This window comes from Alligator sinensis, unplaced genomic scaffold, assembly GCF_000455745.1.
Source record: "Alligator sinensis unplaced genomic scaffold, ASM45574v1 scaffold1131_1, whole genome shotgun sequence".
NCBI lineage: Eukaryota > Metazoa > Chordata > Crocodylia > Alligatoridae > Alligator > Alligator sinensis.
Genome location: NW_005842218.1, coordinates 276,141 through 291,198, shown reverse-complemented (window position 1 = coordinate 291,198; position 15,058 = coordinate 276,141). Strand labels below are relative to the sequence as shown.

Genomic DNA, 15,058 nt, shown 5'->3' with positions numbered 1-15,058 from the left:
TACAGGTTCTGGTTTATAATATAAGCTCTCTGCATTCTTTGGTCTGCAAATTCCAGCCAGAAGTTGTCTGCAGCTTCTCTTAACTCCTTCTCCACCACATACGTGTGATGATTGTCAAGTCTTTGCCAACATTCCCACATCTCAGTCTGGTCCTGCAGGTCTTAGCTCACAGGTGCAGGTCTTGCCTCTCTCCCCTGGTCCTGGGCAGCTGTAGAATTAATCTCCCTGACTCCAGACAAGCTGGACAGAGGAAGGAATTAACTCCATCTCTGCCTGGCTGCAAGAAAACTGTGGAGGTGCGGCTGGGGCTGGCAAACCCCAGCTGCAGTCCGAAGGGTTTGCCAGCGGGGGGAAGAGAAGATGGAGGGATGAATTTGCCTCAGGGGCCATGGCAGGCCAGCATTTGGCCATGGCCCACCCCTGCGCCGGCTAGAGAACAGAGGGGAAGGGCCAGTCCTGCTGTGGAGCAGAGCCCCGCCCAGCCCAAAGAGCATGCTGAGATGCTGGGGGACTCTGATTTAACTTAAACCAGCAAGGGGTCTGAGACAGACATTGCATAAACCTGTTTGAGCCAAATCAGTTAAGCCTGATATTACATTCAACTAGGTTTATCTCAAACTGGTTTTGGCCATTTTCAAACTGGTTTATGTGCACTGAATGTATGTTCTGTTACAGGTTTAATCCAGTTTCTGATCACTTAAACAGGTTTGTGTGTAATGTTTGTCCCTAACCAAAAAGCAGCAGCGCACATCTGTTCCACTGCTTTGTGCCCCAGGGTGCACCACTGCATCTGTGCTCCAACATGCACCAAATTGTCCTGGGTGGGGAGGCTGGGGCCAGTACCTGGGCTGGCCCCAGAAGCCTTACTCCTTGGGAGCCTCCCAAGGCAGCAGGGGTGCTAATCTGGCTACACAGAACCTGGCCAACAGCCAGAGTGTGGCTCTGGACAGCCAGGCTCCATTTCTGGTGCTGCTGTATGCACCACACCACTTTTTGTGAGTTGGGGTTTTTTTGACATCCTGGTATTAAATTTTGGTGCTGTGCTGCAAATTTGCAGCACAGTGCAAAATTGCACATTTGCCATATATGGTTTGCGGCACTACAAACAAGTTTGAGGCACCACAAACTGCATGTGTGCACTCATCTGGATGTGACCCAAGACTTAACAACACTATATGGAGCAACTGAAACATCTTGAAAAATCCTTACTATTGTAGAGATCTTTAGAAGTGTAGCACAGAACTGATGAGAACTGGTTATAATAATGCCAAATTTCTCTTCAGATAATTCGTACTAAGAGAAACAAAGGAACAATTTCCACATTGAGGCAACAAGGAGACACCAAGGAACGTGAAACCTACAATGCATTGAGGATGAAACAACTTCATTAAACATTTTTAAAAGGACTGTTTCAAGCAAGCATCTCAGTTGGAGCTTATTTTACATGAAGTTAACCACCAGGTAAGCTGAAAGACCATTAAGTATTACATAAATGATACCGTCAGGCTTCTGAGGTTTCAAATGAATTGGCTAGAGACTCTATTTTCTTGATAAAGAAGGCAGAATCAATAACTGAAATATTTCCCCTCAACTACCAACCTCCCTTCCTTCTTTCACATAAATTCTTGACTCCCCAAAAATTATTCTTTGTGCTCCATTGTTCTCACCCCTCTGCATAACTCTAATGTATATCTGTCAAATTCCCTAACATAGTTTAATAGTCTTTTTTTTGTGTTACGGTTGTTGGAGCTCAGGAGTTCTGCAAGCATTACTGAGTAAACAATGGAGCAGACTGAAATTATAAATGTTATAGCATTTATTTCTGTTCTTAGTGCTCACTCACAGTTTTCAGCACCGAATAAAATTATGGAGTGTCAGACACCTGGAAGATGGAAGGGAAATACTGGAAATTAAAGTTTTCAGGACAGAAAGAGACTAGAAGTGAGGGTTAGACCCTGGACAAGCACTTCAGAGGGTGAGCTGACAGGAAGTCTATAGAAAGATGAACCCTATGACATGCTCCAAAAACAATCCTAGAAGAAACACCCTTGTTGCTCTCCCCTCACCCTTGTTGCTCTCTCCTCTAACCTTAACCCAGAGACTCTCAACAGGCCTATCTCCAGTTTCATACTGGAGCTCTGAGCAATCATATGGCTGTTTTACATAAAGTTAAACTCCTCCTCCTCTTCTCCCCTGCCCATCCTTCCTGAACAGTTTGGACCTATCCATGACAGTGCTCCAGTCATGTAAACTGTCCAATCAAGTCTCTGTTATTCCAATCACATCACAGTTCCATGACTGTGCAAGGACTTCCAACTCTTCGTGCTTGTTTCCCAGGCTCCATGCATTTGTAAGGTAACTAGTGAATTGCCCTGATTTCTCAGGAAGTATGAGAACACCTCTCCTGTTGCCCCCACTCCTGCTTCCTCTTCCTCCAGGTCTCCTGCTTCCCCACTTACCTCAAGGCTTTGGTCTCCATCCCCTGGAGAACCTAGTTTAAAGCCCTCCTCACTAGGTTTGCAAGCCTGTCTGTGAAGACACTCTTCCCTCTCTTCCTCAGGTGGATCCCATCTCTTCCCAGCAGTCCTTCTTGGAACAACATCCCATGGTCCGACACTGGTCAGGCCACAGCTGGAGTACTGTGTCCAGTTCTGGGCACCCCACTTCAAGAGGGATGTGGACAACATTGAGAGGGTCCAGAGGAGGGCCACCCGCATGATCTGGGGACTGTAGGGCAGACCCTACAATGAGAGGTTACGGGACCTGAACCTGTTCAGCCTTCACAAGAGAAGGCTGAGGGGGGACCTGGTGACTGTCTATAAACTCATTAGGGGGGACCAGAAGGGTTTGGGGGAGACCTTGTTTCCCCTAGCGCCCCCTGGGATAACAAGGAATAACGGCCACAAGTTGTTGGAGAGTAGGTTTAGATTAGACATCCGTAGGGACTACTTCACAGTTAGGGCGGCTAGTATCTAGAACCAACTTCCAAGGGAACTGGTGCTGGCTCCTACCCTGGGGGTCTTTAAGAAGCGGCTTGATGCCTACCTGGCTGGGGTCATTTGAGCCCAGTTTTCTTCCTGCCCAGGCAGGGGGTCAGACCTGAAGATCTGCAAGGTCCCTTCCAACCCTACTTCTATGATTCTATGATTCTATGAAGCCAAAGCATGATGCCGTGTTGTCATGGTGTTTTTTTAAATACTCCAGTGGACAGACTGAAAGCATACCTTAATTTGAATACTAACATGTACATCAAGAGCTGCTAAATAAAGGTTAAAAATCTGAACTTCTTGCAGGTAATGCAGTTTCCAACAGCTGTTTTAACTAAATGATGTGATCCATATTCTGGTATACAAGAAATGACAGCAAACCATACTTTCCACTCTGCATGAGACTTTCAGCTCATTATAGTATCTGTCATCCATTGCTACCTTTATTATTATGTCTGTAAAGATTAAATGTATTTTAAGTATATACAATGTGATTTCTAGGACTCAATTATAGTTAAATATCAAAGTACTTTGCAGATAGGTTGGACAAGCACAGTATAAATTACATAATGCTCAGAAAAATCCATACAATGCATTATAATCATTGTAATGTTTATAAACCTCTGCTCCTTAGATAATTTATTTAGTTCAGTAAAGATTTTGCAAACAACAAATTTGCTTACTTTGAGCATTCTAATCAGAGGCAGCTTTAGGCCTGAAAAATACAGCTACTGGCACCAAGCATGACGTTCCTCAAATACCCTCCAAGAGCAGAGGACAAGCCTCAGAAATTTACGTGTTTTAAAGAAATCAAAGAGAAGAATTCTTAGATTTCCAAGAAAAAGAAAGAAAAAAAAATATATATATATATATGATAGTCTTATTATATAGGAGAAAGCAAGCAAAAGAGAAGATGAAGTAGAGGGAGATGGATGTTGAGAAAGGGGTTAAGGCAGGGGTGGGTAAAATATGGCCTACAGCCTGGGTCCGGCCTGCCAGACACTTCTATCCAGCCTGCAGTGCCCCACAACTAACTGTACCCTGCCCAGCCCTTCTGCCCATAAGGGTGGGAACAAGGTGTCCACATTTTCAACCCCACCACCAAAATACCTTATTGCACTTCATTCCCACCCTCATGGGCAGAAGGACTTGGACCGGCCACCACGCAGCTTCTGGGTGGGGCTGCTGCAATTGCCAGGGGACCTGCTTGACTTCCCTGGCATCCCGTTGGCTCTGGCCAGCAGGAAGGGAAGCGGCGGTGGCAGGGATGGGGGTGGGGATGGGGGTGGTGGGGTAGCTGAAGCTGAGCGGGAGCACAGAGTGTGGGGCTGGGGCTGGTGGCAGCACAGAGCCTGAGCCCAGCGGGGTGGCAGCAGCACAGAGCTGAGGTGGGCAGGGTGTAGGTGTGAGGGAGGGTCTGGGGGGTGTGGGGACTCCCCCATGGCACACAGTCACTGCAGGCAGCAGCACCAACAGCAGGCGGCAATGCTTGGGGTGTTCATGCCCAGCACAGGCACTGCTGTTCAGTGGTGCACAGCTCCAGCCAGCGCTGCACACAGGAGCAAGAAGCGCAGCCCAGCCAGGCTACCTCTATTGCTGGCACCCCCCACTGCACACATGCAGCCCCTGTACTTGCACACCACTGGAGTGAAGTGCCACATGTTGGAGCCGTCTGCTTGTGCCACTTCTTGCTGTGCAGGTCCCAGGACTGCACAAGGAAGCAGGAGCTGGAGCTCCACTTCACTTCCAGCAGACTTCTGGGACCTGTGTAGCAGCCAGCTTCAGCGCATGGAGCTTCCCTCTGGTGATGCACAAATGTGGAAGCTGCTCATGTGCAGCGGGGAATACTGGAGATAGAGGCAGCCTGCGCTCCTTGTCCCTGCATCCAGCATTGGCCAGATCCATATGCCGCTGGGTGGCAGTGCCTGCGTCAGGCACAAGTGCCCTTGGTACCCCCACCTGCTGCTGCTGCCACTGCCTGCAGGGGCTGTGCGCCATGGGAGGACTGTGTGGGGGGGTCCTCCACCCCACAAATGCCACACACCCACATCCAGCCCTTACAATTCCCCAAATATAACCCCCCCCAAAATACCCTATTGCTCCCCCACACACAGCCACACCCCCTCACAACCCTCACCCCACCATACACACACATACACCACCACCATACACACACACACGCACATCCTCCCCACACACAATATACAAGACTAAGAATTTATTTCTCAGTTATTATGCAGTCACCTCTATATACACTATGCAAACACAAATCATAACAAAAATATTTTTTGCAATAAAATTTAAATAGTTATAGTAGCTGTTTGACTTTTAGTATATGATTTTGTTTGTTTTCTGGTTCTAAGATAGCAACCCCCACTCCCAAAAGAAGTATTTCTGGTGGGGAGGAGGGAGGGCAAGGGGAGGGACTTCCAGTGGCAAAGGTCAGAAGTTAGGGATGGGACTTCCAGTCCCAAGATGGTGACCAGGGAGCAGGGCAACTGTCAAGAGGCAGGGCTACCCATGAAGCCCTCAAAAGCTCACCAAACCTCGTTAGGCAGCCCTTCAACCAAAATAATTGCCCGCCCTGAGTTAAGGAATAGAAAAAGGGCAGCAAGAAAGACTGACAAATTGAGGTTAGTGAATTATATTTCACTTACTCTTGTTCCTACATAGTACTGTATTTCCCTGGCAGGTGCCCATAAGTTTATATAGCTCCATAAGTTTGAATGAAAGGGGATGTTGTTTTGGGAATCTTTCAGTTTTCTTATTATATAAGGCTGCAGTGCTCCTTTGAACACCACCATTTATCACAGTGGTAGGTAACATTATCCCATGCATTCTAAGCTTTCCTTTGAAGCAAAGTATAAAATAAATTAGAGGGACTCAAAAGGGAAACAGAAAAGTAAAAAAGAACTAAGTTAATTTACCAGCATTTTGAAGGGAAATGAGTATTTCCTGAGTCAAAAAGGAACCTATTTTCCCCATGTGAAAATTCCTGCCTTTTTCCACAACTCTATCTTTCCTCCCTCCCCCCACAAAAAGAAAAAGAAACAAAATTACTTTAAAAATCAGTAACTTTTACACCATAATGGTACATGCTGTGCCAGGTCATCAAATGCTGTAACCTGTCAAAGCTCTGCTAAGAATCTGCCTCTTTGGGGTAGAATTTTTTGAAAGTGCTCAGTTCCTGTTGAATTCTCCACCCATGGGTAAATGGCAGTTTTACCACTGGCTTCCCTGGGTTGAGGGAATAATGCGGCTCAAAAATCTCACTCCCAGTGTTAATGAGGCTCAAATGTCTCACTGCGAGTGTTCAGCCTGTGATGGCTAAATATAATATTTCTTGAATTTGACAAATGCCTTTTGGACTGTTTTATTATCAATTTCAATAGCCCAAGTTTATGCTTCAGATAAATCAAACAGTAATTCTACTACAATGTTTCCATTCTCATATAGTCCTCATAACCACAGAACCCAACTGTAATTGTCAGCAAACCCACACTTTATACATATAGGAGATAGTTAAATGCTTATAGTCATAACACATATTTGGAAAACACAAACCCACTTCAATGAAGTACCTCTCAGTTTATCAAGAATTGCACAACAGAACTAGGTACGAATGGTTGCATTGGTAAGGCAAAGAAGATTTGACCCTTTGTTTCTGTAACAGAGTTCCTGACCAGAGCCCTGTTACTTGGGGAAAATCCCCGCAGCTGGCAGTCATGATACCCAGGCAGGGGCAGGGGTGGGGGGAGATTCCCCATGCCACCAGTAAGCCAATGGGACCCAGCTTCTGGGAATATAGGGAGGACGAGGCCCTGGAAAAGATGCCTTCGGGCACTGAGAGAGAGAGAGGTTGCCCAAGACCCCAGAGAAAGACGGCCCCTAAAATGCAGAGCTGAAACCCAGAGAAACGCGGAGAAGGGACTGTACAGCTGCCAGATCAGTAAAGACGCTCAATACCTGCAACGGAACTCCAGCCGCCTTGGTGAGTTAGAAGAGGGAAAAAGTTGCAGGTCTGGGCAGCGACAGAGCGAGGCATCCCACAATACAGACTCGGTTCCCATTTGGGACCCGAAAGGGAAGCAGGCAACAACCCCAGAGCAAAGAGGTAGACATCCACGACCCTCCGTGCCAGCGCGGGCAGCGAGGGAGCCCCTGGAGATGAGCCGGCACAAACTGCAGGGAGGCGGAAAGAGACGCAGTGAGCCTCCGCCGCCAACAAGCCAATTAGCAGGCAATAAGCCGAGCCCAGGCGGGAGCGGCTCATACCCAGGTGGGCTGGGTCAGGACTTTAAGGTTCCATTACCCGCAGAAGGGAGACAGCTGGGACTGCTCCTTCACTGTAATTGGTGCAGGATAAAAGGCACCACTCACGCAAGCTGCTAAGGAGGCAGTTAGTACCACTGGTCTCCAACCGGTATTTACCCTTAGAACTGAGAAGCCGGTGATCCTCTCCGGAACACAAGGGTGACTGAAGGGGCAAGTGGGACAGGCTGCTGCCTGTGGTCTGGGCCACTGTAAAAGAAAGACGAAAGAATAAAAGCACCTGCAATCACGTGATGGGTCAAGCGTTATAACTCAGCAGATACCAACTAACATTCCATCTCTTTCCTCCCTTAATAAGATCAAAGTCATGGCAGGCGAGAACCAGAGGAATGGGCGGTACCCTGCAGACCTGATAACAAACTGGTGCATTAGCCGGGAAGCAAGGGCTCCATGACAGAAGCTATGGACACAGGCTCCCACCGATTGGCAACAAGTTCACAACCTGATGTTAAGACTCCTCCAAGGCCAGCAGGCACAGCTTGAGTAGATGGTAAGGATGCAGACCCAAGAGGCGGAGGTGAGAATCCGGCTGTTTGCATGCCAACAAGATCTGTGTGAGAAGATTGAGGTGCAATAGATGCTAATGGTACAAGAAGGCGGAGGCACGGGGCTGCCTTGGATGTCGGCTGAAGATGATGTAGAAGCCTATCTGCAGTCATTTGAGAGAGCGGCGATGGCTGCTAAATGGGACCCGGGAAGTTGGGCAGCAAGGTTGGGGCCCCTCCTCATCGGGCTAGCACAAGCTGCCGCCCTCAGAAGGGCAGAGGCCCGGGACTATAACAAGGTTAAAGAAGTGGTTTTATACCATTTGGAGATCTCCCCAGAAACATACCAACACAAATTTAGGGCACGGAAGGGCCCCGAAGTAGGACGGCCTCGATTACTGACTCAGACCCTCCAGGACTTTGCTGAATGCTGATTACAGCTGGAGGCACACACTATCCAGGAACAAGTGGACGTGATTGTTCTGGAACAGTTCTTGGTGGACCTCATGGACAGCTCCCAGAGATGGGTACGATGCCACCAGCCAAAAACCACAGAGGAAGTGCTATGGCTAGCCGAAGGTTACGTGTCGGCAGAAGGGGAAGGGGAGATTCCCAAAAGAAACTGAGTCAGCGGCCCTGCTCCGAGTCTGCGACAGAGCATTGCTGCACCACCACGACGCGGTGAGAGCACACAGAGGGAGGGACGTGCATGAAGCTACCGGGAGCTAACCTGCTATCGCTGTGGAGAGAAGGGCCACATGTCCCGGTTCTGCCCTAGGCCGTCCCAGGCCAAAACCACAATGGCCGAAAAGATGGACTGTAGTTTTGGGCTACACAGAGGTCCAGGCCAAAGGAGCAATCCCATGGTGGAAGTAAGAATAGGCAACACAATTATACCCACAGTTGTGGACACAGTCTGCTCCCAGTTGATGATACGCAAGGAACTGTTCCCCCCACATCTGGGGAGCCCCGGAAGCCCGGTATCCATGATATGTATGCACAGTGATGCCTATACATATAAGCGGAAGAAGGTAAAACTCTCGGTGCTGGGGCGCACTGAAGAGATCCCCGTGGGGCTGGCCGAGACATTACCTTGCCCCATGCTGTTGGGTACAGATTGGCCACACCTAGAAGAAGTTATCTGCCAGCTGATTATGGAGACACACAAAGAAGAGGAAAGGAATCTCCAGGCCCTTTGTTTCGGAGACCCGGAGGAAGACCTGGATGTGGACCGAATTATAGGAGAAGGGGACTTCTGTGAGGAGCAATGACAGGAACCCTTATTCAGGAATATATGGGAATCCCAGCTCGCCAGAACAGAGGAAGAAACCAGAGATCCACAGAAAACCATCCAGAACTCGCAATATGAGGTAAGCAAAGGCCTTCTTTACCGGGTAGAGAATCAAGAGGAGGGAGGAGAGAGATCCCAGATCCTGGTGCCCCAGAAATATTGGGTGGCCCATGCTCTGCCCATGTGGGGGGCACCTAGGAAGAGATAAGACGGAGGCCAGACTAAAACACAGGGTCTTCTGGCCCAGCATATGTAAGATGGTGGAGAAGTTCTGCACGGAGTGCCCAGAGTGTCAAAAAACCGGGGGAGTAAGGCTAGCAAGGGTTCCCCTGATACCAATGACTCTGATTGGGCATCCATTTGATCGAATTGCACTGGACATAGCCAGGCCCTTCCCACGTAGCAGGACGAGGTATCAATTCATTCTCGTGATCGTTGACTATGCCACCCGATTCTTGATGGACCTCACGGGTCTGACAACCATCTAGACCCAAGCCATCAAGTCAAAATGAGAGCACTGACTGCCGAATTTCATGATGTATTCAGAGAAGTACCAGGAGAGGCTAGCGGGGGTCCACCACCATATTGTGACCCCACCAGGCTGCATGACTAGAGATCACTGGAGGAGGCTACCTCGCCACCTGTGGCCGACCGTCAGGCAGGAAATCAAGCAAATGAAAAGACTGGGGATTATCAAAGAGTCTAAAAGCCCCTGGAGAAGCCCCATAGTGGTGGTGCCAAAACAGAACGGGTCAATTCACTTTTGCATTGACTACTGGAAATTAAATTAAATTGCCGAGTTTGACGCCTTCCCGATGCCCCAAATTGATGACATGCTAGAGAAGGTGGGACAAGCTCGATATATATCCACCCTGGATCTCACCAAAGGGTACTGGCAGACCCCAATGGCTGTAGAAGATAAAGAAAAAACACCGTTTGGCACCCCGCGGGGCCTCTTCCAATTTAAAAGAATGCCATTCAGACTACATGGGGCTGCTGCCTCCTTTCAGTGGTTAATGGAACGCACACTTGCCCCACACCAGGACTACACGGTGGCCTACATAGATGATATTATTATTTTTTCGCACAACTGAGAAACCCATCGTTGACACCCTCGGCGGATATTGGAAAGTCTCAGGCGGGCGGGGCTCACCGCCAATCCCAAAAAATGCGCGCTAGGAAAAAGAGACACGCAATACCTGAGATTCTTAATAGGCCAGGGGGTCATAAAGCCGATGACCGAAAAAGTGGCTGCCATAAAACAGCACCCCTTACCGAGAACATTGAAGCAATGACAGTGCTTCCTGGGTTTTGCCAACTACTATTGGCGTTTTATCCCCAACTTTTCAGAGAAGGCAGCGCCACTGACGGAATTGACGAAGGGGCGTCACAACCCAGTCCCGTGGGATTCAAGAGCTCTTGGTGCCTTCAAACAATTAAGAGAAGCCTTGTGTCAGCACCCAGTTCTGTATACACCTGACTTCCAAAAACCTTCTTTTTACAAACGGATGCCTCATCCGTAGCCCTGGGAGCTAAGCTATTCCAAAAAGAACAGGGAGCAGAAAGACCAGTGGCATTTGCCAGTAGAAAACTCAACCCAACAGAAACTCATTATGCCATAATAGAATGGGAATGCTTGGCAATACGGTGGAGCATAGAGCTCTTTCAGTACTATCTGTTGGGCAGGGAGTTTGTGCATACCACCGATCACGCTCCCCTGCAATGGTTGCGGACAGCTAGGTTGAATAACACAAGACTCATGAGGTGGTCTCTGGCCTTACAGCCATATTGTTTTTCAGTAGAGCATCGAGTGGGCAGAAGGAACAAGAATGTAGATATCCTATACCACCCTGGAGATGACCACGACGAGGACACGCAACCCAACGAAGACAACACGGAGAGAGAGCAGGTACCAAACATATGCCTTATTACCTTCTAACCCAGGCAAGGGTTTCTGAGGAGAGGTTTGTTTTCCGTTTTCTCTCCCCCCTCTCATTTCTTCTGTTCTCTTTTCTTTTTTTGCTCCTTCATTTCTGCCCCCTTTTGGGGTTCCCCTGTGTTCCCTCCTCCACGCCAGACTGTCCCTCCAGGAAGGGGGGGTGCAGACTAAGAGAACTGGGGGGAGATGTGTAACAGGGTTCCTGACCGAGCCCTGTTATTTGGGGAAAATCCCCGCAGCTGGCAGTCATGATGCCGAGGCAGGAGCTGGGGGGGGGGCGGGGGGAGATTCCCCCTGCCACCAGTAAGCCAATGGGACCCAGTTTCCAGGAATATAGGGAGGACGAGGCCCCGGAAAAGATGCTTTCAGGCAGTGAGAGAGAGAGAGGTTGCCCGAGACCCCAGAGAAAGATGGCCCCTAAAATGCGGAGCTGAGACCCAGAGAGATGTGGACAAGGGACCGTACAGCTGCCAGATCAGTAAAGACGCTCAATACCTGCAACGGAACTCCAGCTGCCGTGGTGAGTTAGAAGGGGGAAAAAAGATTGCAGGTCCGGGCAGCAACGGGGCTAGGCGTCTCACAATACAGACTCGGTTCCCATTTGGGACCCGAAAGGGAAGCAGGCAACGACCCCAGAGCAAAGGGGTAGACAGCCAGGACCCTCTGTGCCAGCGCGGGCAGCAAGGGAGCCCCTGGAGACGAGCTGACACAAACCGCAGGGAGGCGGAGAGACACGTGGCAAGCCTCTGCCGCCAACAAGCCAATTAGCAGGCAATAAGCCGAGTCCAGGCAGAAGCGGCTCGCACCCAGGTGGGCTGGGTCAGGACTTTAAGATTCCATTACCCACAGAAGGGGGACAGCTGGGACTGCTCCTTCGCTGTAATTGGTGCAGGATAAAAGGCACCACTCACGCGAGCTGCTAAAAAGGCAATTAGCACCCCGGGTCTCCAGCCGGTACTTACCTTAGAACTGCAAAGCTGGCGATCTGGAGCATGAGGGTGACTAAAGGGGCAAGTGGGATGGGCTGCTGCCTGTGATCCGGGTCGCTGTAAAAGAAAGACAAAAGAATAAAACCACCTGGAATCGTGTGACGGGTCAAGCATTATAATGCCGCGGGTACCTACTAACATTCCATCTCTTTCCTCCCTTAATAAGTTCAAAGCCATGGCACGCAAGAAACAGAGGAACGGGCAGTAAACTTGCAGACCCCAATAACAGTTTCTATAAATATGATGAGTTATTGGCAGCAAAAACAAAGTCTTTTTCCTTCCTTGCTCCCATTTACTGTGCTTAAACTAGAGGTGCACCGATACATCAGTCCTGTATCATATCTTCACTGATATAAGGAAAATTGAGAGTATTGGTAATTGCCTTTTTTTGTGTGATGTGGCCAATAATGTGGCCGATAAATGTGGAGTGCATGTGCACAGCCACAGCGCAGCAAGCAGGTGGCCAGGAGCACAGTGCTGCAGTGTGGAGAGGCTGGTAAGTCTGTTGTGGTAGAAGGGGCAAGGGAGGAGGAATAGGGCGGGGGGGCAGATTGAGGCTCCCTTGGTGAAGGAGGAAGTGGGAATGGGGCTGAGGGTGGGACAGGGGCAGGTGATGCCCAGCCGGGATGGGGTGCGGTGGGGCGGGGCAGAGGATGGAGCCATGGCTCATTCAGGGGATGTGGGGAGAGGCGGCTCCCACCACTGCATGCACCCCAGGAGGACATATGCCCCCGGATCTGTGCGTGGGGCGAGGGCAGGCTGCCACTGCCAGCTGTGGCAGGACCCGCCTGCCACTGCCAGCTGTGGCAGCACCAGGCTCTTCCCAGTGGGGGTGGGCCGGGCTGTGCTTGGGACAGTGGCAACAACACTGGGAGGTGAGGCTTGCGGGGGGCTGCAGCCACCCCAAAATTTGCCGTAGCCCCCCCCTCCCGGCCATGCTTGTGTACACCCTGAGCACAGCCTGGCCCAGCCCTCTCCAGGAAGACCCCAGTGCTGCCCCAGCTCGCTCCAGCCTGTAGCGGCAGCCCACCCTCGCCCCATGAGCAGATCCAGGGGCACACGCTTCCCCATGTTCTCCTGGGGTGCATGCAGCAGCAGAAGTCACCCCCCTGGATGAGCCACGGCTTAGTCCTGTGCCTCGCTCTGCTCCGCCCTGGCTGGGAAGCACCTGCCCCAGCCCCACTCCCTCCCTCACCACAGGGGCTTCGATCTGCCCTCCTCCATGCCTTTTCCCTCACCCCACCCCTTCCCCCACAACTGCCAGATACTGCTCTCCACGCTGCAGGGCTGCATATCAGAATCAGATTGGTATCGGCCGATATGACTCATGAAAAATCAGCCATCAGTGTCGGCCCAAAAAATCTCTATCTGTGTACTCCTAGCTTCAACATATATGTCTAAATGGGGGAAAAAAACATTGTTTCTTGGGGTCTATAAGGTCACCTTCAAACATCATCTTGAATGCTAGCAGAGTTTTACACCTAAACCACTGTAATTCTATCAAAATAAGGTTATAGTAGTCTAAGCAAATTAAAAGTTTCTAAAGTGTGGTTAATATGTATTTCTAGTTGAAGGAGTATTTCTGATAAGCTTCTCCTTTTATAAATATCTCCTTTCATTTATTGACAGAACTATCCTTTGTCTCCTGGCTGAGAATTTGCTGTTTCCAATTAGTTATTATCAAGGCATTGAGGAGATGCTGTGATGCTAGTGCACAAACCTTTCACCTCTGAATCTAGCCGTAAGCCACAAATGAATATGGATTTTCAGAGATTGCTACTACAAGGTCTTGAATCAATTGTCTGCATTATATATCAATCACTTTTCCAGTCATGTACTTTTCAAATGAATGTTTAGACCTGTAGAAGAGCAAAGTGGGTTACACATATGGCCAAAGCTGATTTTTGTCACAGCAGGGATATGCACAGCCATGCCTCAGGCAAAATATCAGAATCTAGATTCTCTAACTAAAACCTACTAGCTGGCTTAGGGCTCCTCCACACATGATGGTACCTAATGCATGATCCACTCAGTTGCACCTCCTGCCACGCTACACGTGTATGGCAGGTTGTTTGTGTGGATCACACATTAGATCTCATTGCTCCTTATTGCAGGTGCAGAGGGAGACCAATTCGGGGCAAGAAGCTCGTTCCTGTTGCTAAGAAGAGCTTGAATGATAGAATTATTGTGTGCTGTATCCTGGTTGTTTAGAGATCTTCATTTCTAATAAAAATAATAGCCAATATTTAGTGATTCACATGTTCAAGACTCCTCTTGCAAACATTAACTAAGAACAATTGCAAAAAATTGTCTGCAGCATGATTTTCAAGATTCAAAGATATGATTAATTACATGATGTGTGTATTCCTAAAATAAATAACTGAGTTCACAGTTGGTCTGCTCCCAGTGCAATTATTAACATCAGAGAAGAAATGCATAACTTCTCATATTACTCTTCATTGATCGCAGGTATTTGTAAAAGTTTGTGTTTAATAAATTAATTGAATTGTTCTTTAATGTTGGTCCAGCAAGTCAGAGATTCAGTTCAACAGAATTTCAGAAGTCCAATATGTTTGAAATAGGAGTTATTATCCATGCTTGGTTTTTTTTTTGTTTTTGTTTTTTTTTTTTTTACATAAGAATTTTATAAGTCAAATTATTAGCTGAAATTTTAGAAAGTAATATTGACAGTAAAATCAAAGGAATTGAATCCCCCGGAAGCTCCAATGTTTTCTATAAACTGTTGAGAATCAGAAATATTGGTACATTATATTATAACATTTAAGAACTATTTAATTCCATACCATACAGTCAATGTTTTTAGTATGAAATTGTTATGAAGCATGCCTTCTATATAATGATGCCAACCAGGGTTCAAATTACAGTTTGACTGTTGGGGGGTCTGCAAAAAAAAAAAATGTAAACTGGTTCACTGGAAGGAGCAATCCGATTGGAGACACCCCCCCCAAGTTATGATTTTCAAATCTTACAGGGTCTCTCATCTCTTATGTGGAGGCTTACCCCTCCCCCCACCC

The 15,058-nt window shown here is 48.5% G+C and overlaps 1 long non-coding RNA gene across 1 annotated transcript; it reads left to right on the top strand.

Annotated features, from left to right (window-relative positions):
* The first annotated feature begins 11,420 nt into the window (after window positions 1-11,420).
* On the top strand, window positions 11,421-14,440 carry LOC106722365. Its single transcript, XR_001358287.2, has 3 exons — window positions 11,421-11,554; window positions 13,653-13,809; window positions 14,138-14,440. It is a non-coding gene; the product is annotated as an uncharacterized LOC106722365 (long non-coding RNA).
* Window positions 14,441-15,058: the final 618 nt, after the last annotated feature.